A 26,840-nucleotide genomic window follows, 5' to 3' on the forward strand; every position below is an offset into this window, starting at 1 on the left:
CAGTTCTCTCTTCAGACATGATTCCAGTGCTTGAGCAGTTTAGCTTTTCATTTTGTCATTTGACACAAGGAGCTAAATCTAGGAACAAATCTTACTTTTAATTTAGCCTTTAGGACAGTTGGCTTCAGAATTGTTCTGCCTGGGTTCAAATCCTAGCTCTGTGACATCCTGGTTAAGTGACCTGGGGCAAATGCTTTCCTTTCTGTAAGTGTAAGTTTTCTTATCTGGCAAATGAGGGGAAAAAAAGAATTTTAACATTCTACCTGTTGTGAAAATTAATGAATTCAGCAATGAATTAAATGGAGACAAAACTGCTTGACATGCTCATCACAGTGCCTGTCACACAGTGAGTGCTTAATACGTGTTAATTGCTCTTTTCTTGTTGAAAGTATTATTGTAATGTTTTTACTATACGGCGTGCTTTTATTCATTTACTTTATTGTGAAATATACCTATATGAGAGTGTATAAACAGTTATGTAGATTTAAAAAAAATAAAGTGAACACCTATGTGCTTACCACCCCAGATTAAAAACCACAATGGTACCCATTCCTCAGCGTCTCCGGGAAGCTTCCTTCCCCCACCAGCAGGTTACTGCTCTCCTGACCTTGAGACCATCATATACTTTCTTCACTTCATCATTTTAGTTCTTATAATTGTACCACTTAACAATATGTTACTTGGTTTTATCTTTTAGGAATTTGATATTAATGGAATGGTGGTATATATATTCTCTGTGTGTTGCTTTTTTCCTTCGGCAGATGCAACTGGATTGATGTGTGTAGCTTTAGTTCAGTCAGTTTCACTGGTGTATAGCATTTTATTACAGCAGACCCCACAGTTAATTTTGTAATTTGTTTTTCTACTGATGGGCATCTGGACTGTTATTGATCGATTGCTATTACAAACACTGCTGCAGAGGACATTCTTGTATATGCGCCCTGGTGCAGATGAGAAAGGCTGAAAGACTCTCCCTAGGAAGTTAAATCTAGGAGGTGAAGTTGTAGGACACGTGAATATTCAAGTTTCCTAAGTAGTGGGAAGCTTCTGAGTAGCAGCACATGAAGAAGTTTTTGACAGAAGATTATCACATACACATTTTGGGTCCTCATAAAAATGACTCTAGGTGGTAGTCAGTCTCTAAGATTGCATGGTTTCAATATAAAGTCCCAATGACCTCCTTCTTATGGTCTTCACACTCTCATATGGTCCTCTCCCACACTGTACCAAGGTTGGTAGTTGTGACCAAGAGAATATGGCAAACATGATGGTACAGGTTACAAAAGACAGTAGCCTCTGTTGGTGGCATCCTCTCTCTCTCTCTGCCTCTTTTAGCTCTCTCACCCTGCCTTATTGAGCATCTCTCTCGAGAGGCCAGTAAGGTGAGGAACAGAGACCACTAGCCAACAGCCAGTTGGGAACTGTGGTCTACCAGTAACCATGTGAGTAAGCCCAGAAGTGAATTTTCCAGCCCCTCAGGTCTTGAGATGACTGTAGGTTGACTGTAGGTTGATAGCTTAACTAGAATCTCATAGGAGACCCTGAATTAGAATTGCCTAGGTACCTTGCACCTGGGTATCTGATGCACAGAAACGGTGTGAGATTGTAAATATTTGTTGCCTTAGGCTAAGTTTTGGAATAATTTATTATTCAGCAAAGATAACTAATACATATTGTATTAAAAGGCATTAAAAACTTCCCAGTTCCATGAAAGAATTTGTGTGAAATAAAGCAGGATGTTAAAACAAACTTGAAAATAGGTACCAGAAAAGTTGATGCACTAACAAGTGTAAGTTGGTCATGTTAGAAAGCACCATAAGGGTGGGAGACAAGGATAATTTGTGATTTGGAACCCGCAGAAACACGTTCAAGTGTCTTCAAATTTTTAATTTTATCTTTATTACTATGAGCGTCCTTTTATGTATGTATAATGCAAAACATTCATTATAATAGCAAAATAATAGGTGCCATCTAAATACACGTAAAAAATCGTTAAATAAGTGGTATATCCATTCACTAGCATATTATAAAGCCATGAAGAGAAATCTGTGTGTAAGCAGCGACACACTCCCAACATAACGCTAAGTGCAAAGAGCAGAACGTACCATATGACCAGTAAGAAACCAACTCTACAGTGACTCAAAGGTGGAAGTGAGCATCTTTCAGTTGGATTACGTAGGCTTTTGTTGTCTTCAATAAACTTTTCCTAGACGGTGTAAGTTCTTTCTGATGAATGTGTGTTATTACTTTTATTATTAGAAAAATGTATTTAACACCTGAAGAAATTATTCTTGATTTCGTCTTAACATGACAAAGAAATGAAGACCGCAAACTTCTGCCTTCAAATTGGAAGATCAAATAGGTACCAGTAGCAGAGTGTTTGTAAAAGGTTCTGGATGCAGCTTCAGGTTGGCTGGCTTCCCTCTACATCATCTTGGTCTTTGGACGCAGTCAAGGTTTTCTGTCTTGTTATAATTGATGATCTTGTTGATTTCTCTTATATAAATAAATATAATCTATTTGTTGTCTTGTTGACATCAGAGCTTCCAGAGAGAGAATCTGAGGATAAATTCACAGAATAGTCTAAAGCTTCATGTGACTATAGTTTAAATTCTTCAGTGTCTGCTCATGAAGTTAAGAGGGGGAAGAAAGGGGTCGCTGAGATTTCATGGGGTGGGGGGCAATGTGGAGGTGAGGGCTGCCTAAGACCTTTTAAAACTGGGAAGTGTGTTTATCTAAGGCAGCCAACGGTGGCATAGTTGAATGGGGTCTAGAGTCATCATCTGAAAAACGGTACTTCACAACAGAGTAACTATGAATATTTATTTTTGATATTAGTAAAAAAGAAAAAAATCTTAAAACTGAAGTATTTGACTAGGTTCAAAATACATTTTATTCTTAATATTCCCTTTATAAAATATTTTTGCTCATTAAATTAGACTTGGAAAGACCCTGAAATACAGTATTTTTTAATTTTCATTTTTTATTTATTTTAATTTTATTTTTTGGGGGAGGGAGGTAATTAGGTTTATTTATTTAGTTTTAGAGGAGGTACTGGGGATTGAACCTAGGACCCTGTGCATGCTAAGCATGTGCTCTACCACCTGAGATATATCCTCCCCGCTGCTGAAATACAGTATTTAATTTGAAAGAATGAACCAAATTCCCTTCACTTAAGGAGAACCATTTCAACATTTCAGCATATTTATTCTGATATGTATAGTCTCTGTGCCTTTATCTACCTACCCTTCATGCCTTATTGTTCCTGCACCGACCCTTCCAGGACATCAGCTCTGTGTGGATAGTGGCTACGTCTTTCTAAGTTACCATCCTTCTCTCTGTCCTTGGAGCAGAGTAGGTACTTAATAAACACTTGTGGAATGGCTGAATGGTCTGGACTATACAAGGCAAAAACAAGAGCCAGGGGTAGAAAAATAAGTTAAAGCAAAGTTCTATGCCAGTTGAGATTATCAACAATTTGGAGTGCTGGTGTCCAGCTGTTCCTGGTACCAGGAGTCCTCAAGGGCAGATTCCCAAGTGCCACCTGAGGGTCCTAGGGCCTGTGCCAGGTTGAAGTTCAGGGGAGCTTTCCGTGAGGGTATGCAGTCAGTGCCAAGGATAGAGAACAAAGCTATTTTTCCGAACTCCAGTGGGGCAACCAAGAAGAGGGGGGAGTAGGACTGAAGCTTCACAATTAGGAGTGAATCATCATGGCTTCTGGGTTTATTTGAACCATCTAATACTGAATCACATTTGCTTCTCAAAACAAGGAACTATTTTGTTGTATCATGTACAAAATACTGGTCACAAACATTTCAGGCAACAATAAGAAAAAAATATTACCAGTCAAGGCAAGCCCTGGAAATTTATAATTTGGTGACTTCATAAAGGTCTGATCATTCCAACATCACATTTCCAAGCTTTATGTTATTAAGCACTCCATTTATAGGGAATCGTGTGGCCAGAATTTATTGCTTGTTTAGATTTTTCCAGTGCCCTCATCACTGAGGTCCCTGGTTGCATATGTAGAAGATTAAGAGATACAATAAACTGAAAAGAACAGACCGAGCGACACATACTAGATCTGGGCCAAACTAAATAAATATGTCTCCTTCTAAGTCCTGGAGTTCAACAAGAACAAAAACAAATTCTGACACATAAAATAAGTAAAATTTTCATAAGGAAGAGATTCAGCCTTAATTTGATCTGAGTTTGCCCAAGTTAAGCAGCTGTTTAATCTAACAGCCAATATTCATAATTATTTTCTATTTTCCAATTATACTTTTGAAAATCACACGGGCCACAAGGAAGCACAACCAAGACATTAAAAGTGAAATTCCCCAAGGTGTGAATGAAGGCCAGGGCATGTGTTTTCAACTCAGATCAAATGATTTTAAAATCCTGTTTGCATCTGCTATTCACAAAGTCCAAATACAGCTAAATGCAACTCTTCCCCATGTCAGGTTAAAAGCCAAATTCCCTGGATGTTATTTCTAGTTGTATGATGGGGGTGGATTACACAATCTCTTTGGGCCTCAGTTTTCTCACCTGTAAAATGGGTACAATAATAGTATCCTCTCCTTGGGGTGTTGTGAGAACCTCATGAGTTAATGCATGTAGTGGGCACATGATAAGCACTATAGAAATATTAGCTGTAGTTATTACTGAACAATGAAACAAAACACCTGCCTGTTGTTACGTATGGTCTCATCTTCTTTTGTCATGACAAGAGAACACCCTTGTCCTCCTCTGTAACTTTGGTCTTTCATACTCATTCTTATCTTAGATTTCTCCCTTTCTCCTTTCATCCAAGAATACTTCCCTTGCTCTTCTCTTGGACAAATCTGATCAATTTTGACTTACCCCTTATAAAGTAATAGGCTACGGCCAGGAAATGGTTCAAGGCTCATTCCCCTGGAAATCAGTGTTTTTGTGTATTTCCTGACTTTCGAGAATTAGCAAGAGCCCTTGAGAAGACCTGATGCACTTTAGAAATCTCTAAGAAAATAAGAGCCATCTCTGCAAATCCTACTCGTCTTAAACTAAACCTTTTGAAAATGTTTGGTCCCAGGGCGCAGTGACCGAGTATCTCATGGGGCTCTCATTCTTCAAAATGGAGAGAATAGAAGAAAAATTCTATGTGAGGATCCTTGTTGACACGACTGGGTGTCAAGAAAGTGAGTCCAGTTGTTACTTCCGGGAGATCTGAAGGGAGAAACCAGTGCTTCTGTCCTGCAGTGGGTGGGGGGTCTATGGGATCAGCAGGAACCCACCCCTGGCTTCCACCCGTGATGGGAAGCTCTGTCCCGGGGCCAGTCACTTCAGTTCCCCAGCCCCAGCTGTCTGGGCACCATTATACCAGCTGAACAGCCATGGCAGCGTCACAGCAGGGACCTGGTCCAGGGGGCTTTGTGGGGTCTCACCCAACTCTTGAGTCTATGACTCAGGTTACTTGTTTTACCATAAGGCCATTGTAACGTCTCCTCCTGATTGTAACCTCCTTAAAATCTAGCTCTCACACAAAGAAACCTTCTGCCATGGACTTAACTTCTGGATTCCTTTGCCTTCAGCTGTGACACTGGAAAGCTTCTTGAAAAGAACCATTCCTCTGCTCCCATGTAAGGCTATAGTCAAGTCATCTTTCTAAATGCCATTCAGATCGGGTTACTTCCCTGTGGAAAATCCTTCAATGGCTCGTCTGTGTTTGGAGTACTTTAGCCGTGTGTGCATGGCGTTCAGACCCTATGTGTGGGCCCATGCTGGGCTCTGGCCCTAACAAGCTCGATGCTTCCCTCATTTGTCATCCCCTCCCTTCCCCATGGCTTGCCTTTGGATGGAGTCTTTCCTGTGAACTTAACATGCACCTTTGCTTTCTCTGCTTGGCTAAATCCTTCCCCTCCTATACATTCAACTCAGGCCTCATCCTCTGGGAAACCTGTCCTGACCCTTGAAGGGGGACGAGACAGCCATCGTCTGAGCCATCTGACCCTCATCATGTCCCTCTTATGGCACTGGCCACACCATATCGTACCTCCCTTTCAGTCTTCCTGTTGCCCACTGGTCTGGAAGCTTCTGCACACAGGCACTGGATCTTGTATTTTGGCAACTCCTGCACCCCACCCAGAGTCTGGTTATGGTAATAGGGCCAGTAAATGCTTACTGAGTAAGTAAATGAATGAAGCCTGAATTTGACAAGATCTTCCCTGTGGTGATTAGGGACAGCATAAACCTAGTGGAGATTATAATTAGGTATTTATAGCTGGTGGAAAACTTTTCCCAAAGAATTTAGAGTGGGCGGGCCTCAATCAGACAATGAATGTGTAGTGATTTATAAGAATTAGAAAGGGTGAGAGGTAAGATGCTGAGGCTGCTGAACTTGGGGAGGATGTCTTCAGTAGGTAACATGTCCAGGTGATTCACCTTTGAAAATGATGTGGTGTAAAATTCAGCTGTTTGGGCTCAGCTGTTCATTAAACTAATACCAACTGTGGGAGAAGAACTTGTCTGGAAATGATCCCAAATGAACTAAGAATGTGATGGGAGCTGCCTAAATTTTATTATTATTATTATTATTATTATTATTATTATTATTATTATTATTATTAGCCACTATGTATTGCATGCCTACTATCTGTTGGGCACTTCCATCAGATACTTTTAATTCATAACCTCATTTTTTGAACCCCACAGCATCTCTATGACACAGGTCATATTAGCCCTATTTTGTGAATGAGGAGACTGAGGCTAAGGGAGGTTGAACAGCGTGCCTGAGGTCATACAGCTTGGGAGAGGCAGCTCCGATAGGGCGACCTCAAAGGCCATAGGTAAAGGAGGGGCAGCCACACTGACTTTGCACTGTTGCTCCGTGAGGGGAAAGGAGGGGTTCCATGCTGAGAGCTTATTTTCAGATGGTTATGGACAAACTGAAGTGCTTTTCCAGCGGGGAAGCTGATGAGAACTTATAGGTGACAATTAATTACAACTTTGTCTTTTCAGGTTTCTGATTCACCTGAGAAATACACATCAGCTTTCTCAGAAAGAACTTGAGCCATGGTCCTGTACCCCCAAGCCAAACACTCAGTTGAGCTTCCAGAACCACAGGCCTCCCCTGACCTGGAAGGCGCCGAGCTTGTGTGCGCGGTAAGCTCACCCCAGGCAGGGAGAAAGTCAGACTATGCAGGCAGGTCGTTCTGCAGAACCAGCCCCGTCTGGACTCAGCCAGGCACGCTCAGTCACGCTCAGTCACATCTCCTGGATTCAACAATCAGGCCAGCAGCCAGTGTGACTCTCAATCTTCCCAGAGAAACGTAAAACCAGGAAATAAAGTCCCTGTCCCTAGCAGTGGTCTGAACGCTAACTGACATATCAGAGGATTGCACAGAGTGAAAGGATGTGACTGGTACTTGCATGCGTCACCTGGGCTGGACAACAGTGCCCAGTTATTTGCTCAAACACCAGTCTAGATGTTGCTGTGAAGGTTTGTTTTTTTTTTTTTTCTTCAGATGTGATTAAAATTTCAATCAGTTGACTCTGAGGAAAGCAAATTACCCTCCCTCATATGGGTGGGCCTCACCTAATCAGTTGAATATCTTAAAAGCAAAGCCGGGGGGCTCCCTAAGAACAGATTCTCCTCAAGACAGCAACATCAACTCTGACTGGAATTTTCAGCCTGCCTGACAGACCAGAGCCTTGCCAGTTTCCACCATTGCATGAACCAATTTCTTAAAACCAATCTTTCTCTCAATCTCTACTGTATGTGTATGTATATGTATGTATATGTATACGTGTGTGAGTGTGTGTGTGTATATATATATATGTGTGTGTGTGTGTGTGTATATATCCTCTTATTGGTTCTGGAGAACCCTGCTCAGACAACTGGGAATGTTGACTCTGTAGCTGAAGAGTTAGGGTGATGGCCATGAGAGCTGGGTTCAAGTTTCCAGTGAGTTCCCATAGGATGAGCTGTTGGCTTTACTCAACATATTGCATCACTGTGGACTATCTTGAGATGCTTGAGCATCTGAAATGGTTCAAATAGTGCCAATGGCTCTTGTCAGTGGTGCTCTGGAAAGATGCTTACGTTATGAGAAAGCTGAATCGGATGCTGGCTGAGAAAGGGGTACTTCAAACTATTTGGAGGGCAGTAACATTATCTTATGCTTCTGTTAAATGATGATAATATGATTCTCCCCCATGCCCCCCACACACATTTTAACATTTGTGAGATTCTTTCATGTCTATTAATTTATTGGTTTTCTCAGAGTGCCTAGCACATAACTGGATAATTATGGAATTGCATTGAGAGGATAATAATGGCACATTAAGAGAACCAAACTTTCACTTTAACCTGTATTTCTCTCTTTTCTTCACTATGCTTTGTCCTTGTGTATTTCTTTTAAAGTATTCATTTTTTAGGACCAGCATATTGGTAATATTCTATTATTACTTGCTTATTTAATTATAAATTAAAATACATAGCTCACAGGATTTCTGACCAGAACTAAGCAAGAAATTAAAATACAAATGAGAAAATAACCTAATTTGGAAGTAGTATTTGTCTGAAATCAATTATATTATTTTCATAGGAAACACAGTTGGAAGGAAAAATCGGCCTGTTAAATTCATCCAAAAGAATAAAAGAGCTATTGGAATATAAAAAAGGACTGCCTTTTAAAATGTTAATGAACACCAGCTTTATCATTTCTAGAGAAGAGGATTTTGCTTTTGGTTTTCCTCTTTCAGTGAAACATGTTACTGCCTCCTGCCTGGCAAAGGGACAAGAGCTTGAACCTGAGACTGGAGACCATACAAATAGCTGGTCTATTTCAAGCCAATTCCATCCCCTTTCCCTCCCATGCTTACATGTTCTCCCCTTTTCTCCTTGAATTATCCTGTGCACATTCTTGGTCTTACCTGTGTCTATGCAGCCACCCTGACCTGCCCTGCTAGTTAAGTCTACACTCTCTGAGGACGAGAGGAGCCTTTTTGGAGACCTGACACTAGTCCCCCCATTCAGATCCCCTTGCTGGGCAGAAGTGATTAGAGGAACTCAGAGGCTGAGGGCATCAGCCAGCCTTGCTCTTGATATTTCATGTTGAAGACAACGCTAGCAAACTCTAGCCTGGCACTGAGGTGACCGACGTCCCTTCTTTGGAAGGGATGTGCAGCATGGGGACGGCTCCCCCGCTGGAGCCAACGTTCCCTCAGATGTAGTTGCCAGCAGAGGTTTCCCCAGTGTGGTCCCTGGACGTGCAGCATCGGCATCACTTGGGAACTTGTCAGAAATGCAAATTCTCAGGTCCCACCCCAGCATCTCCGGGGACAGGGCCCAGCAATCTGTCCAACAAGCCTTCAGGGTATTCTGATGCACTGAGAATGCACTGAGAACTACTGGCTTACAGCACTTCAGCTCCTCACAAACTCAGGTGAACTTTTGGAGTTTTCAAAATCAGATGAAAATCACATTTTCGTGGAGTTGCTGTGGTCCCATTAAAACACAGGGAGAGTGTGTGTGTGTTTGTGTGGCATTTGGGGATAGGTGTGATAATAGAGAAGGCCTAGTTCACAGAGCTCTGGCCTCCTGCCTGCAGGGACCCAAGGAACAGGGCAGAGGTCACTTCCAAGGACTGTCTTCCCCAGTCCTTGTAGACCTGAATCCCTGGAAAACCTTCACTCTAGATCTGCAGAGCCGGGATGGCCCAGCCTGAGCCTTGGCACAGAATGACCCCAGGGTGTCCAGACTGAGGGTGAGATGGGTGGCCGGCTTGGCTGGGACTGGGTGCACTGATATTTTCCTGTCCCCTTCCTGTCAAGAAGGACTGGGTGTGAGTCTGGAGATCTGAGCAGGAACCCAGACCTGCTTCTATTGGACTGTGTGACCTTGGGCAAGTCTCATCTTCTTTGGGCTGTCTGTGGGAGAATTGGTGGGATGGGTAGCCACGTGGGGGTGGGGAGACATGACGGCGCTGACTGCACAGGTCTCCTCGCGCCCCCTTACCAACTGCGGTGCATGCGCATTGAGGGCTTTAGCGGAAGATATTCTCCCACTAAGGATCTCTCCTACTGTAAAAAAAAAAAAAAAAAAAAGAAAAGAAAAGAGGTTTATGAAGTGAGTGATGTCTAGGCTCACTTCTGGCTTAAAAAATTGACAGGCAGGCCTAGGCGGGGTGTCTCAACTTTGAAGCCCTGTGGTGACTGGGTTTCCCCATTGTTTCAAAGGTCTGGAGCCCCCCTCTAAAGATTTGTTTTCTGGTGGTGGGCTTAGCAACTCTGTTTTTTTTCCTCCCTTAATCTGCTTTCTTTTACAAAGAACAAATGCCCCCAAGTACAATTTGCACCCAGATTACTAGACTCTCCACTTAAACATTACCAAAAGCTATAATTTAGAAATTCTTTTATCTTTCCCAAGCTAATAGCAGTTTTGCATGTCTTCATATATTGTTTTCATCTGTTTCCTTAGCCCCCTCCCCTGTGGTTATTGTCTCTGGAATATGTGCCGGCTTGTTTAATTGTAGTGCTGAATTTGGGATACGGAATAGATTACTCCTAATTATATTACTTATATATTGAAATGTAATATTTTTACACGGACCTTCTGTGCTGGGAACCGTATGCTCTTTTGTGAGGACACTGGACTGAATAGGATCCAAAGCAATCCTATGAGCTATTCTTCAGCATCTCCAGATCAACTTTTCAAATACCTCCCTCAATGTGAAACATTCACCCCAGCCTGGTAACCAACCAGTTTAGTGCTGTTTTTCTCCAACTCAATGAACCCGTTAAGTCTTCTTCTAAAACAGTCACCGCAGGGCCTTACAAAGATTTCCTTCCCCAGGAGACTAATGCATATTGAATTGAGTTGATGGGACATTTTCGCCCTCGTTGGCCTGCAGATTACTGTCCTATCTCTTAAGCTGCACCAGGTGCGACCACAGCCCACATGACTGTAAAAAATACAGAATGCCCATCAAGAATAGAAAATACAGCCTTGGTCAAGCTATTACCAAGAAGAAAAAGTACTGCAGCTCATCCAGTTTCTCACTTTGTCAATAAACCTAGCAAGCTCGACGTTCTCCGTATTTCTTTGTGTCTGCTGGTGGGTCAGGAGATGCAAGTCCCCAGCTTTGAATGTTGTCCTGGGGCCCAGACCCCACAAGCTGCTCTGTTCAGTTTTTATGGATTTCAAGATGGTGACAAGAGAGCACAAAGCCAAGCGCAGGGCCCTTGGGAGCTCGGTGCCCTGTGTGACCTCACAGTTTCCCCTTTGTGCCACCAGCTCGGGTTCAAGGAGAGACCCAGGTCAGGAGGAGGAAGCATCCATGTCCTCGCCTTCCTCCCTGGGCCTAAGTCTGTCAGGCTTGTCTCTGATTCTCCCAGCTCAGTCCTCCCAGCTCAGTTCACTGCCTCCTTCCTCCCACATTCGCGCCACATTTAAGACCATCTCTAAGCAACATGTATGTGGTGTTGCCAAGTAAACCACGCTGCCATCGAGTCCCCGAAGGCCTGATGAAAGGCCTCAGAGGAGAGGCTGACTAACGGGTCCCCATCAAGGCTGCTCTGCTCCCTCTGAGGTCACCAGTTTACAGACTGTAAACCTCACCTCCAACTATGGAGTTTTCTCTCCCTCAGAGTCTAGTAAAATCCTTCATAATTCTTTTTAAATGTTCCAAGGCTTTTTTTTTTTTTTTTTTTTTTTTGCTTTTTCAAATAATAATTATCAATGCCTTCCCAGTGCCTTGGGTCTTTCCCTCCTAGTCTTTCCTATAAATACTTTCCTTTACTCTGCTGCCACAATATTACAGCTGTATGTAGTAGCCAGAGCTCTGCAGCTATCTGGTTTTCTTTATCCTTCCATTCTCAAAGCATTCCAAGTCTCGCTCTATTGGTGTTTATGTGATGGTTCTAATAAGTTTTTTTGTTTTTTCAAAGGAACTCACAGTTGGCCTAGGGATAACTTGATCCCAAATGGAACCGTTTGGAAATCGCTGCCTCTAAGCCATAGTGCTACATACCCTGCAAAGTGAGAGGTACTTTTCTAGATTATTCCTGCTAGCAGTCCTTGCCTAATGACGTTTCCAGACATTAGCGAATGGGGAGTTCAATTAAAATAATTCATGTATCAGGTTTGGGACTTCCGAGTTAACTCACCCAGGAAAAGCTGACGTACGCGTTGAAAGTGAAAATAAAATCCCAGGACCATGACGACCACTGCTCTGGGTTCTGTTCAGTGCTGCCACTTGTCTGTCTGGAGTTTCCATTTGGGTAAGTGGGGCCTTAATTCCTCTTGCTGACGGAGTGTGGTAATGATCGCGGACCTAGGAAGAAGAATCAGAAGAACTGGGTCTACTTCTGTAATTGTTTGGCCATTAATTCCTATGTGACTTTGGCCAGATCCCCAGACCACTGACTTCCACAATTTAAAAATGATAATTGTATTTGTTGTAATAGATTATTTTTTCTTTACCAGGAAGTGAGTTACATGGATGGAGAAAATAGCATGGAGAGTGTGTATAAATGTTTGAAAGAAAATATCTGTCTTTCAACTGTGATTTTTCCCCTCTCTAGATCTTACTGGGTTTCTCACTTACTTCTTTTGTTCTTTTGAAGTACAAGACAGTGGGTGTCCCAGCTTTGAATTTTCTCAGTGCGGAAGCAAATGTGGACTTAGGATTTTATTGAAGTGTAGTTGATTTACAATATTAGTTTCAGGTGTACAGGAAAGTGATTCAGTTCTATATATATGTATATGTATACATATGTATATGTATGTGTGTGTGTGTGTGTGTGTATATATATATTCAGATTCTTTTCCATTGCAGCTCATTACAAGAAATTGAATATAGTTCCTTGTGCTATATAGTAGGTCCTTGTTTATATTTTACATACAGTAATGTGCATCTATTAATCCCAAAATCCTAATATATCCCTCCTCATCCATGGCTTCTTGAAAAAGAAGTTCCCTTGAAGCCTCTGGGGGTGAGTTCTTGGTCCGTTTACCCTCCCCTATTGTGTTGCAATTCTGGTATTAGGGTGTCTAGGTAGCACCTTGATTTATTTTTCTGGTTGAGTGTCCTTTTTTTTTATTAATGTGTTTTAAGGGTGGGCCTGTGTGCTTAACTAAAAGTAAACTGATGGATTTGAGGCCACTGGACTAGGGACTTTTTTTTTTAACAGATTTGATTTTATTATTATGCTTTTTAAGTTGAAGTATAGTCAGTTTACAATATTCTGTCAATTTCTGATATATAGTATAATGTTTTAGTCATATGTACATATACATATATTTGTTCTGATATTCTTTTCCATTATAGGTTACAAGATACTAAATACAGTTCTCTGCGCTATACAGAAGAAACTTGTTGTATATCTATTTTAAATACAGGAGTTAGTATCTGCAAATCTTGAACTCCCAATTTATCCCTTGCCACCCAATTTCTCCCCTGGTAACCATAGTTTGTTTTCTATGTCTGGGATTTTTAAAATGGAGTTACTGGGAATTAAATCCAGGACCTGGTGCATGCTAAGCTCAGGCTTTACCTCTGAGCTATTGCCCTCCCCCAAGGCCACTGAATTTTTACGAAGATTGTTTTCTCATTAATTGTTATACTTCTGTTGTGATAACAACTAACAACATTGTTATTCTTCCTCTTGGTAAAAGACATTGGAGAGAAACGTACAAAGCAGACCTTTCTGCCTTGATGTAAGTCAGGGAGCAGCTTCCTAGCCATCTCTTCTCCCCGCTTCCCCAGAACATTGGGGATCTTTAGAACCCTGCCGAGCAGAGCACCTTCTGCCAGACTAGCCTTCACCCCATCCTGCCACCAAATACATTTTGCTAAAGTGGGACGGTTTCAGTTTGTTTCACCAGAAAATAAATCTTTATTTCAAAGCTTCATAGCTTTTCATCTTTCCCACGTTCCTCTAAATACATATTCACTGGGTTTCCACGGGCTCATCAAATACTTTCTCATGGACTCTTTCCACATTATAAGAAAGATCCCTGCACTTTTCCTCTTTCTTAAGCTCTTTTATGACTTATCAAAATCCTCACTTCCTGGAAGAAAGGACTCTGTAGGGAAAGAACATGCATGGGATCTGGAGTTTTTCAGTTCTGGTTTTACCAACTTCTGCAACTCACGAGCTGTGAAAACTTAAGCAATTGCTCCGTCTCCGTTTCTATACTTGCAAATGGGAATAAAAAACGGCACTTTTTTCGCAGAGAGGCGTTGAGGGTTACTTGAGATAATACATATCAGAGTTGTTTTTGGCTATTTTAAAATGTGTGTTTACTATGACTTCTCTCTGTTACTTGTATCCTAATTTTTACTTTCATAGATTTTCCCAAGTCAGGCAAATAACACATTGCCTATTTGTAATTTTATTACTGATTCCCAAAACTTGTATTTACTTTTTTTTTTGGACATTAATTGTTGGTACCAAGCCAGGTTTTGACTTTTTTTTACCCAAGGAATTTAGGGTTGAAAAAAAAAGGAAAATTATAAAGAAGAGATTTAAGTATAGTTCAAATCCTAGAGTATGCTAATTAACACATCTGTTTGCCTTTGGAACATCTGGGAAAGCAACTACATAGTAATTCGCTGAAAAATGATTTATTTAAACATTTGTGGAAGATTCAGGTGTGTGATTTTAATTGCACAATTAATTAATTATTGGTGAGATCCTCTTATTTCTTCATAGTAATCAACTTAATAAAATTTGCATTGTGGTCTAAATTACGGCACAGAAGAAAATTAATAAATGTAATACTAGTTTTCATTTTTATTCTGGAAGTCTGTTTAAACAATTGTTTCTGATGTTTTTTCCCATTTCTTTTTTCCTTTCCTTCTGTCCTCCCTTTGACTTACGTAAACAAAACACAATAAAGACAACGTTATATGGAAGAACTTAAATGAAAAGTATTTAAGTTGTGAAAAGATGAAAACAAAGGAATCGACAGTAATGGCTAGAGTTATGTCTATGAATTAACCAGATAAACAAGAAAAAAAGGTTGTTGATATTGTATATATGTGTATCTGTGTTTGTTTGTTTAGAAGTAATCTGACACAAAGTTTCATTCCTTCTGACATTTTGTTGTCTCTTTGTAATTATTTCTTATCTTTTTAGGTTAGCTATTTTCTTTTGGATTTTTACCTGATTTGAGTGAGCTTGTCAATTTTGACTTAATAAAATGTGAGTTTCACATTTTTATAATCTTGTGAGTGGTAAATATTGTCACCTGAAGAGAACTATTTAAAAATCACATCTTCCCATCTTCCAAGAATAGGACCTGGATCCACTGAGTGTGAGACTATAGGAGACTCAGACCGTAGGGATATGACCTGCCAGTTAGAGCCCATTCCTTTGCCCTTGGTGCAGGGACAGGCTAGCGCCCTGTGTATCTCTGTGGGGGCAGGTTCTGACAGGGCAGGGCACCAGAGACAAGCCTCACCTTTTACAGTGTAGCTTAGAATGATGGTAAACTGAGTAAGCACACTTATGTGAGTCATGGCTAGAAGAGGTGTGTAGTTTGAAGGCAGGGCTTTGGAACCATGCAATCCCACCTCCTCTGCTGATCAGCTGCATAACCTGGACAGTTACTTAACATCTCGGAGGTTGTTTTCTCCTCATCCAGATGTGGATGATAGTATCAATTTTTTTGGGTTGCAATGATGCTTAAAGGGGTTACTGTTTATAAAGTACTTAATTTCCAGCCTGTCCTCAATAAGCATCGATTAACTATCTACATGTGTATCTATCTTGATATCTAACTCTGTCTCTTAATATGCCTTCAGTTGTACATGACAGAAAAATCTGATTCAAACTTAGCCGTAAAGACCAGGGACTTACTGATTCTCCCAAATGGAGAGCAAAGTTAGGCAGTCCTTGGGGTTGGTCTGTTTCACTGGTTTTAGTAATATCACCAAGGCTTACTTAAATCCCCTGCTCTCCAGCCTTCCTTTCTGGTGTTAACTTTATCCTAAGGCTTTATGGCAAGGCTTCTTGTGGTTGGAAAATGGCTACATAAACTTCCTGGGTCTACCTGTTTCTCTCTCCAGGAAGCCTCCTAAAAGAGTGAGAAACTTCTTTTTCCAGAGCGCTCTCTATCGTGATCCAGCTTGGTCCATAACCATCCCAGACCAGGAAACTGTGACCAACTTAATGCCAGCTTCCTCCAGAACACAGGAGGTGTAAGGGGGAGATACGCACATCCAGAAAGGAGACAAGAACGATGAGGACACAGCCACGGTGGGTGTCAATTACAGTCTCAGTTACACTGGAAGCACTGCCCGCAAACCTAATGACTGTTGTCATTTCTCCTGCAGAGTAGTTTGGAGGCGATAGGAGGTCTCAGAGTTCAGACTTCGAGAAGCTTTGCTATTTCCGACCTCGTTAAGACCAAAACCCAGGAGTCCTAAGGTTACACTGACTCTCCTCCCACCACACTACGCTCCCCACAGCTGTTCGCGTAGTCTCATGAGAACAGGGGTAAGTCCCGCGAGAATAGGGATGAGTCTTGCGAGAATAGGGGTGAGTCTCGCGAGAACAGGGGCAAATCCCGCAAGAGTTGGGGAAAGCCTTGAGAGAAAATCAAGGAGTCTTCTCCCGAGTGTAAATGGGCCACCGCTGGCGAGAAGGGGTCCGTCTCTGGAGTTCCGGAGCGGTGAGTCGTGAGTGCGGTAAGGGAGAATGTGGCGAGGGATGGAGTTCTTCGCTCGTGTGTGCAAAACAGTTTCCCCTTGCGAGAGAGAGGCCTGTGCTCTCCCGAGCAGTGGGCTTAGTCTCCTGAGAAAACGGGGAAATCTCTGGAAAGTTGGGTAACCCCTTGCGAGAGAATAAAGGGATATTCTCATGAGGGTGGATGGCTTACTGCTCGGGAAAGATCTTCCTGCTGTGTCACTAAATTGACATCTGGGAAAATTGAGTGTCAGAGACTTCAAGGCGCTCCTTAAAAGTCAGGCAACTAGTGAAAGGCGGCCCCAGAGCTGGAATTCCCTCCTCAGCCTAGTGCGTTTTACATCATTCGGAGCACCAGCGGACAACCCAGTTACTAGGAATCGTATGAAAAAGTGAATGTTATTACGAACATGAATTTTTATTTCAGCATTGTTTACGATGATAAATTCCTAGCAGCAACTTAAATGTCCACCAAAGGGGAAATACGATATATTTGTAAAATTAAAAACAATGATGTGGGTCCAAAAGTGACAGGAAGCTTTATATATATGCTCACCAAGCTGCAGGTTACCTGAAGAAAGCTAAAATTAGAGACTATGGCCCTAATTTTTTGGGTGTGCGGCTGTGCGTGCGCGCGCATGCGTATGTTTATATGCCAGGTTAAATTTCTTTAAGAATACTGAAGAAGCTTTAGATAGCAGTTGCCTTGGGGAAAGAAATTGGGGATCAGAGAAAAAGACATTTTCACTACTTTTCTTTACTGATTGATTTAAAAAACTGTCATATATACTATATTTTGACTTTAAAATATGACTTTCCTTCCCTGTTCAGTGCATTTCAAAAAAAAAAAAAATATATATATGTATGTATGACTTAAAAGACCCATCTCCTGCTTTCCAAACTTGGGTATCAGCCCAGGCTCTGTTATCTCTTAGCACTGTGATCTTAGGCAAGGACCTTCATTTCTCTGAGCCTCAGTTTCATCCTCTGTGAAATGAAGATGATGGGGTTCTCGTACAAATTGTTCGTGCACAGTAACTGAAGAAAAAGTTCTGTGAAAGTGCTTTCGCAGCTCTCAAGGCCCATCCAGTTGCTAGTAATTACTACGTTACAGTATTTTTCTTGATGAAAATTTCCCTTTGCTCCTCCCCCTCCCGCCCCCCACCTCCTAGGCCACAGGGTCAGGGAGGATGCCTTTGGCATTGAAGTGTAAATAATCCCCTTAGTGTTTCTGGCCAGCCGGAAGCACTGACTGGGAAGGGAGACTGAGGAGTTCAGAAATCAGGGAAGGTCTGAATCGGAGTCTGTCAGTCTTTTTTCACAACTTGATGAGCATTTTAATTCTGACAGCTGGACTTGATTTTCCTGTATCCTAGCGCAGTTGCGGAATTGGGATTCAAAAATCCTCTCTTGATCTTCACCTGTCTAGAAAGGATGGAAACGTCTAACTCCACTTCATTTATTTGTTCAACCAGTAGTTATTGAGCACTGACTGTGCTAGGCACTGGGCTGAGTGATCAGGACAGTTCTCCTGACCCCTGGAGTTTACAGTAGAGCAGACTCAACAGATATTTATTAACTAACTATTTGCACAGTAATCAGCATTTATTTTAAACAAAGGATAAACAGAACACTTACATCCATCCGATAACTCCTATGACTGCAGTTACAATAATATTCACGAATGTATTTCTAGCTCTTCATTGCTAATATAAAAACAGAGCACCCACCTGCCTAGAGTTTGTATATACCCATTCACTCATCCTGGCCATATTTTCCAAAAGGCATCAGTGGTCGGGGGCGGTAGGAGCCAGACGTGTGGGGGTTTTCCAAGGGTTTCATGATGTCCTCTAATTTGGGTCTCTTAAGTTTGATCCTTAGAGGGCTATGAAAGTTAATAGGAGAAGCAGAACAAGTAGAGATCCCTTGGAGGCAAGAAAGACATCTTTTTAGAACTCAGCATTATTGATGAGAACTCGGGGGGAACAACAGATCATGAACCAGCTTGAGATCTTCTTTCATGAAAAGATCATGATTCATACGGAGCAACTTCCTTCCCTCGCAGACCCTCCCCGCTCCCCCTCGCCCACAAACTTCCCTCCCCATAACAGAACCTCACATTAGAGAGCTTGAATTCAAATAATTCAGGTCCGGAAAAGAAGAAACCTCTTGTTAGAACACAGACATCATTGACAATTAGCCAGGATTCCAAGGAGGAAAAAAGGGAGGCCCAGGCAAGGTAAACGCATTTGTGTTTATACAGCGTGTGATGTGTTTTGAAGTTTTCCCCAAGGAGAAAGGCCCTCTATCCTACTTCAAAAGCCATTTTCATGGTTTTGAAATTACTAGAAATTATGGGCTAAACCCCCTTCACACGTAATTTATTTCACCCAGTATCTCATGTTTTGTGATAACATGCAAATACCACATGTTGCGCTTTCTCTTTATGGATGGAGGAGGAGGGGAGGGAGAACTGGCAGAATTATCACTAGGCACTGCAGAACTGTCCACTGAAATCCACATTTACCATGGTGACGTTTACTGGTTAATGGCAGAGCTGATCAAGTGCAGATTTTCCTGCTGCTGAGGCTAAATTGCAAGCTGCTCATAATGCCATCAGATGCTGCACGGTTTTCAGCCAATGAGAACGTGAGGAACGCTTCGCCCCTTCCTTGTTAACCATGGCGGCAGAGCCCCAGGCCATCATTGGTCCAGGCTCTACCGTATTTGAACTCGAGTGACCTCACACCGCACTTTCTTGGAATAAATGTATCTTTCATTATCTCATGGGTCCCAAACACTTAAACCGGAAATCCTAATGTATTCCTAGGGACTTCATTTTTATTTTCCCTAACAGGTATTTATTTTCTTAAATGAAACGGTCAATATTTAGGAGTATATATTATTCATAAGAATGAGAGAGAGAAAAAAACACAAATTATTTTTTTTTATTCTGTTTCATCGGAGGCAAAATGTTTTATGCCAGGCCAAGGGAGACAGAAACACAAAGCCATCATTCAGCTCCTAGCTGCTTCAATCATTTCTCCGCCAACAACGGTGAAAAGATGTGATTTTACAGGCAAACAGGAAGAAAAGGCTTGAACACACCTTGGGAGCGTGTTTAAGAAGTTGATTTATGTTTCACGCGGAGTGTTACACCTGCAGTTCAAGCAAAACCCAACTTGGCTGCCCCAAAGAGTCTGGTTTATTAGGTATCAAGGAGTCGCAAGAAGCGGTGTAATTAAAACCGTAATTAACTGGAAAAGGAAAGTGCCACCTGAGTTTTGAGAGGCTGTCAATTTTATTTCCATTAGGGCCCTCCTGGTTCTCCTCTCGGACTCCTTCCTTTTGCTTGATAAGAAAACAATGATTGCACACACTCTGCATACATACGTGTTTTTCACGTGTGAAAACATGTCTGAATGGCTGTTTCTTATGGAAAAGGCCACACGAGTTGTATTTCAGGTTATGTTTCAGGTTTTCTAGATCAATGTCTTCGTGGGAGAAACACTCTCGAAGTGCACTGGGCAGTAGTGTAGCTTCCAGTCACGTGGCTAATGAGCACTAGAACTAGGGCTAGTCTGAATTCAGATGCTCTGTAAGCGTACAGTACACATCAGATTTTAAAGATGTCAGTACAAAAAAAAAGTAAAATATCTCAGTGATACTTGGAATATTAATTACTTGTTGAGTGATATTATTTGGGGTATACTGAGTTGTATCAGAATATATTATTGTTTAATTTCACCTGTTGCTTTTTACTTTTTTGAGGGTGGCTACTAGGAAATTGAGAATGACATCCATGGTTCACACGCTGTTTATATTGGGCAGTTCTGGAGGTTGGGTTCCTGAGTTTCCCACTGAACTGTGCAAGGATTCACTGGAAATAACTTTTTCGTGTCCTTTCTGCTGTTCCTGGGGCTGTGAGGGCCGGCTGGCCTGGTGAAATCAGAGCTCTTGGTGGCAGTGCGCGTGCGTGCTGGAACACATTATTAAGGCACATGTTTGTGATTGCCAGATTGTTCAACTCAATTTCTCAATAAAAGGCTCAAAGGGAGATGTCTGAGCAGCACAAATGGAACTTCAAGGGTCCTTTCTTCTCTAAGCCCCTTGGCCAACAGAGGTTCAAACGCAACATGAAATCTGTTAGCACCAGAACAAGGAGTGCTAGAAACTTCAAATGAAGGTACTGAAAGCCAGCTCAAAACCAACACGTGTGCCTTAATTTGTGAATTAAAGTGCTGATCAAACCATCTTTTGAAAAAGGTCAATCCATTTACATTAGACTCTGTAAACATCTGTCTCATGTTATTACACCATCTTTCTGAATCACATCCTTTGAGGGTAATAAAGAGGATTTGTAATAAAGATAATTATGTAACAGTTTTGAAGGTGTCTAGGGAAGGAGGCTTTTAGCCACTTTATATCAGAAATAGGCAAAAGTTTTAAATATCTCAGTCTTCTTCTTTTCCTTTTCAACCACTTTTAGGGTTGGGGAGCGGGTAGCCGAGATAGACAATTTGGACGCCTTCAAAAAGAAGTGCAGCATCTTATTTCCCTGTTAACAACGGAGTGGTGACAAACCTATTGATGAAAACTGCCCAAGGAAGTTAACAGACTGAAACCACCTTTCTTTGGGCAGAGGGAGAAAAAAATCAGGTCTCTTCCTAGTCTAACTCGACCTCCACTGCAGTGCACATTTTAGCTGGGTCTGTTACAAAGTAAGGGTCTCTGGAATCTTCCAGTGCAGAACAGAAATATGTCGGTGCGTAATTTTGGAAGTGAGCCTGAAGTACCCTGAGCAGATGACACACGGGGCTTAGGTCCTGATTCAGCTACAAGTCAGCAGGGCACCCCAGGACCATCTGCGTTCTATAAATTACAGTAACTCCGGCACATGCGGCTTGTAAATCACCAGCGAACAGGCTTCACCTTGTGACACACGACATGAACCCTGTTGTATATTCCAATAAACTCCCATAAACCATCTGATATAAACTCTGGATTATGTTTCTTTAGGGGTTGGAATACTGAGATTTTCTTTGCTGCTCTGATTCCCCTTCTACATGCGAGCTGAATACACAGCGGTGTTCTCTTCTTTTTCCCATGCACTAGGCGTTTTGCTATTTTTCAAGTCCAGAATTTTACTTAGTGGCTGACATGTGCAATTCGGTGAACTTTAAGGAGCCAATCTTTTTTTTTCTTTCGCCTTCTTTAATAAGCTTTTCTTTCAACACAACCTTGAATGTCAAAGTCTTGTGATTACTACACAAGGAAAATACGATTTATAAACAGCAAATTAATGACCAAATTGTCAGTAACCTACTTCACTGAATATAAATAAGCTTGCATCATAAAGGGTCGTTTCGTTAATATGGCTTTGCTGGGTTTCTGGCAGCCTACAGGGCTGCCTTCTACAATAGGTTTCTTGTGTGTCAGAGCATGAGGAGGAAGAAAAACTGGAGTGGTGATAGCATTCAGTTCATTATAGCTCGTCCATAAATGGTTCCAAGCAACTGTATTTGGTTGGAGCGCACTGTTATCCGAGTCATAGAGTTCTTCTATCTTTAGGGCAATCTGTTCTGAGGACTCACTTCTTAAGGCTTGTGACTTGCTGGCCCACAGGTCAAAGAAAGTGGCAGAGAAATACCCAAACATGAATTTTTCCCAAGACATCAAGCTTTGCTTCTATGAGGAAAGATGGTAAAATTTTTCCTTCTCTCTCCTTATTGTATTTTTAAAACAGTAACAACAACAAATGAAAATCTAAATTTTCATTTTTCATGGTGAAAGTACTTTTTCTCTTAAGAAATTCTTGTAGTTTACTGTCTTTGCTGCAATATTAAATTATTCATTTTATGTAACTTTTTATAGGTATATAGGTGCAAAAAGAATAGATCATTACTGTTTTCTGTAGAATTTCAACTGAAGGTTAAATTATGTAAACTGAATGTAAACTATGTAAAACTGAATGTAAACTGAATGTAAAATAAGTAAACTAAATGTAAAATAATTCAGAAAATTCAATAGCTTCTTAAGGAGGTAGAGGGTAAGATAATTCGGACTTAATTTTATTGGTTTGATGTGTCCTACTCAAATTTATCTGAAAGTCATGTTAAATTTCCTTGTTCATTGTCTGAAAGTGTGTTAACTGTTATTTTCTATAGTAACCCTAAAGCCTACATAAAAACACACAGTTCTCAGCAATATATGCCTCCCTCAAGAAATAAGTCTCAGATTAAAAAAAACTAACTTTACACCTCAGGGAACTAGGATGTTTTGAATCTGACATCAAAAGCAAAAGCAAAAAAGCAAAAATAAACAAGTAGGACTACCTCATACTGAAAAGCTTCTGCACAACAAAGAAAACCATGAATAGAATGAAAAGGCAAGCTACTGAATGGGAAAAAATACTTACAAATCATGTATCTGGTAAGGGGCTAACCTCCAAGATGCATTAAGAACTCATCCAACTTAATAGCCAAAAAAAAGAGACAATCTGATAAAAAATGGGCAGAAGATCTGAATAGACATTTTTCCAAAGAAGACACATAGATAGGACACATATCACAACATAGACACAACAGGTGCATAAAACGATACTCTGCATCGTTAATCATCAGCGTGATGCAAATCAAAACCACAATGCGATATCATCCAGCACTTGTTAGAAAGGTTATTATCAAAAAGACTAAAAATAACAAGTGTTGAGGAGAATGTGGAAAAAAGGGAACTCTTGTGCATTCTTGGTGGGGATGTAAATTTGTGTAGTCACTGTGGAAAACAGTATGGAAGTTCCTCAAAAAATAAAAAATAGACCTACCATAAGATCCAGCAAGTCCACTTCTGAGTATTTATCCAAATAAAATGCAAGCATTAATTAAAAAAAAAATACACCCTGTGTTCATTGCAGCATTATTTATATAGCCAAGACAGCTAAGTATCCATCAGTGGATAAATGAAGAAATTGTGGCATATATATATATAATATATATATAATTCAGCCATAGAAATGAATGAAATCTTGCCATTTGTAACTACATGGATGGACCTCAAGAGCATTATGCTAAGTGAAATAAGTCAGACAGGGAAAGAAATATACCATATGCTAACTATCTCATACGTGAAATACAAAAAAATGTATATGCTAAAAATAAAAAGAAACAACAACCAAGCTTGTAGATACAAAGAACAGATTGGTGGTTGCCAGAGGCGAGGGTGGGGTAGCGGGGGTGAGAGGAATGGGTAAATTATTTGTGTTGTTTTTTAGTTTAAGTAGATTGAACAGTCTGAAAAAGAGAAAACACAGTGACATTTTTGTGATTGATTCAAGATTTATAGAAGGTTCAAATGCTCAACAGATAAAATTCTTCAAGATTGGGGGGGTACCTTGAGATATAAACGTACTAAAATGTATGTGAAGTTTAAATGTTCAGGTTCTGCTGAGAAAATGTCTTTATAGCTGAATGTAATTGCCTTGTGGAAAAGAGGTAAAATTAAATTTTGCTAAGATACACAGCAGCACTACTGTGAATTCAAAAACACAACTTCCAGGAACTTCTAAATACATAGTACCATTCTTTAATTAATTCAGTTTATCCTGTAATTTTAGGGATTTATTGATACTGGCAGAAACATTTGCAAATAAGTTAGAAAATTTCATGACGTATTATGTATCTCAAAGGATTTCATTCAGTTTTTTTTTTTCTGTTTCAACTGCAATCAATAATTTCTTTCAAAACCCTTAATATGCTAAGAGAGAGTATAGTCAAGATTCTTGGATATTCTCAAAAGAAGGGTTTAAGAAAACAAATATGAACAAAGATGAACTTTGTAGCATTAATGTTATTTTCTTTCATTCACATAATTTTTGAACAAGTTCTGCCTCTGTTTTCTATTACACCTAAATAGTTCTCATTTTTATTCAGCATCAAGTGATATTAATGTGGGTGCATCAAATCAGAGTCTGGGTTCTTTGAACTTATCAAACTATTTTTTCCCAAATATTTGGGGTTTGATAAAACCCCAAATGCATGCTAGAAGCACTTTTTCCATTAATTATTAAACCCATGTGCATTTTGAGGAAAATTTGATCCATATGGGTTCTGGTTCATTTATGCTTTGCTCATCAAAATACTTTTTCTTCAAGTCCATGTCCAAGAAATCTTTTGAGCCCCGTTAAGTTTTTTGAGCTTTGCCAAGAACAAACAAAGTTGAACACCAAAAGATTCAAGTTGGTTTGTAACCCTATACCTACAAAGCATTAGTGGGTTCTAAACTTGGATTAAACACATGCTCTCCTCCCTAGTAGGTAGTTGGATGTACCTCCAGAGGGAAGCTTGAGGCCTGGTACAGAAAGCAAAAGTCAGACATATGTCAACAAAGGCACCAGATAATCCCCAAGTGCATCACAATTATTAAAAGATTACTTTTATTGTATTTTTTGAGTACATATATGCAGAGATGTTCCATAGATTTTGAGCTGGGAAGTTAAGAGGCACTCCAAGTAGCAAATCAACATATGTATTATTATCTAAAATGTGAAATTCTAGTATTTGGATCACAGTTTCTAAATATTGGGATTTGGTTAAAAATAAATAACTGTGAGAAACATGAAATAGCATTTGAGAGGGAAAAATGGGACTGTGACCAATGACTTTTTTCTTTATTTTTCCCTTTTCAAGTGTCTAATTAAGAGGTAAGTTTGTTGTTGCGAGTTTTTGTGTCTTTTGCCTTTTGTCTTTTTCTCCCCCTGGAACCAACAGACCTAGTCAAACTAAGGTCATAAATATAGATAGATTAGATTTTAAAGCCCAGTCTTTGATTAGATTGGATTGTTAGTCCCCCAAATTCCAGAGGAACATATAGTCAAAATACGATTATAAATAGAATAAGCAACTTTTTTGGAGAGGTCAGAGAAAATAAAATCTTCTAAGGTTGCCATGACTGGGGTTATGTTAAGAAAAAAGTCCTCATCTTTTCTTTTTATTTTAGAGATTCCCTACTGAAATATGTGTAGATAATGTGATGTGATTTCTGGGATTTACTTCAAAATTCAGTGAGTGGGGCATGGGGTGGATATAGCTCAGTGGTAGAGTGTGTGCTTAGCATGCACAAGGTCCTAGGTTCAATCCCCAGTACCTCTTCTAAAAATCAATCAATCGGTAACCCCCCCCCCCCCAGAAGAAGGAGAAAACAAACAAAAAAAGGGGAAATTATTAATTTTTTTCCATTCAGGTTCTTATTTAAATTGAGATATAATTCATTTACCACAAAATTCACCTTTTAAAGTGTACAGTTCAGTGTTTTTGGGGGGCATATTCACAAAGTTGTGTAACCATTATCACTCTATAATTCCAGAATATTTTCATCACCCCAAAAAGATCTCTCTAACCATTAGCAGCTGCACTCATTCCCCCTCTACCAAGTTTCTAGAAACCACTAACTAGCCTTCTGTCTCTATGAGTTGCTTATTCTAGACATTTCAAATAAATGGAATCACACAATGGGTGGTCTTTTGTATCTAGCTACTTTGATTTAGCAGAATTTTCAAGATTCATCCATGTTGTAGCATAGATCAGTATCTCATTCATTTTTATGGCTAAATTATATTCCACTGTATGTATATACAATATTTTCTTTATTCACTCATTCGTTGTTTCTGTTTTTTTTGGCTATGATAAAAAAAATGCTGCTATGAACATTTAGGTACAAGCTTTGTGTGGACTTATTTTAATTTTCTTGGATATATGTCTGGGAGTGGAATTGCTGAGTCACATGGTAACATTATGCTCAACTTTTTGCAGAAGTGACAAACTTTTCTAAAGTGGCAGTAGCATTTTATATTCTGCCAGCCGTGTGGGAGGGCACCAGTTTTCCACATCCTTGCTAATATTTGTTATTTTCTGGGTTTTTAAATTTTTTATTATAGTCGTCCAAGTAAATGACAGTTGTTATCTTGTGATTTTGATTTGCAGTCCCCTGATGGCTGGTGATGTTGAAATTCTTCTCATGTGCTTTTTGGCCACCTGCATGTCATCTTTGAAAAATTGTCTGTTCAAATCCTTTGCCCATTTTAATTGGATTCTTTGTATTTTTATTGTTGAGTTGTAAATGTTCTCTATATATTCTGGACACTAGTCTTTTATAATATATATTATTTGTAA

General features: G+C 40.3%; 2 long non-coding RNA genes across 4 annotated transcripts in view; one reads left to right on the forward strand and one right to left on the reverse strand.

Moving 5' to 3' along the window:
• Positions 1–26,840, forward strand: part of LOC116669013 — a 456,094-nt gene that overhangs the window by 15,414 nt on the left and 413,840 nt on the right. For all 3 annotated transcript variants that reach the window (XR_004326383.1, XR_004326384.1, XR_004326385.1), the window contains exons 4-10: positions 5,072–5,177; positions 5,513–5,618; positions 6,997–7,140; positions 11,929–12,026; positions 12,123–12,261; positions 16,056–16,245; positions 16,323–16,485. This is a non-coding gene — a long non-coding RNA (uncharacterized LOC116669013). The remainder of the gene's footprint in view (positions 1–5,071; positions 5,178–5,512; positions 5,619–6,996; positions 7,141–11,928; positions 12,027–12,122; positions 12,262–16,055; positions 16,246–16,322; positions 16,486–26,840) is intronic.
• LOC116669016 lies at positions 1,320–13,255 on the reverse strand. The gene is made up of 3 exons (XR_004326388.1): positions 12,588–13,255; positions 12,148–12,314; positions 1,320–2,559 (listed from the first exon to the last, which is right to left on the reverse strand). It is a non-coding gene; the product is annotated as an uncharacterized LOC116669016 (long non-coding RNA).

The sequence above is a fragment of the Camelus ferus genome, chromosome 15 (genome assembly GCF_009834535.1).
Source record: "Camelus ferus isolate YT-003-E chromosome 15, BCGSAC_Cfer_1.0, whole genome shotgun sequence".
Taxonomy (NCBI): Eukaryota; Metazoa; Chordata; class Mammalia; order Artiodactyla; family Camelidae; genus Camelus; species Camelus ferus.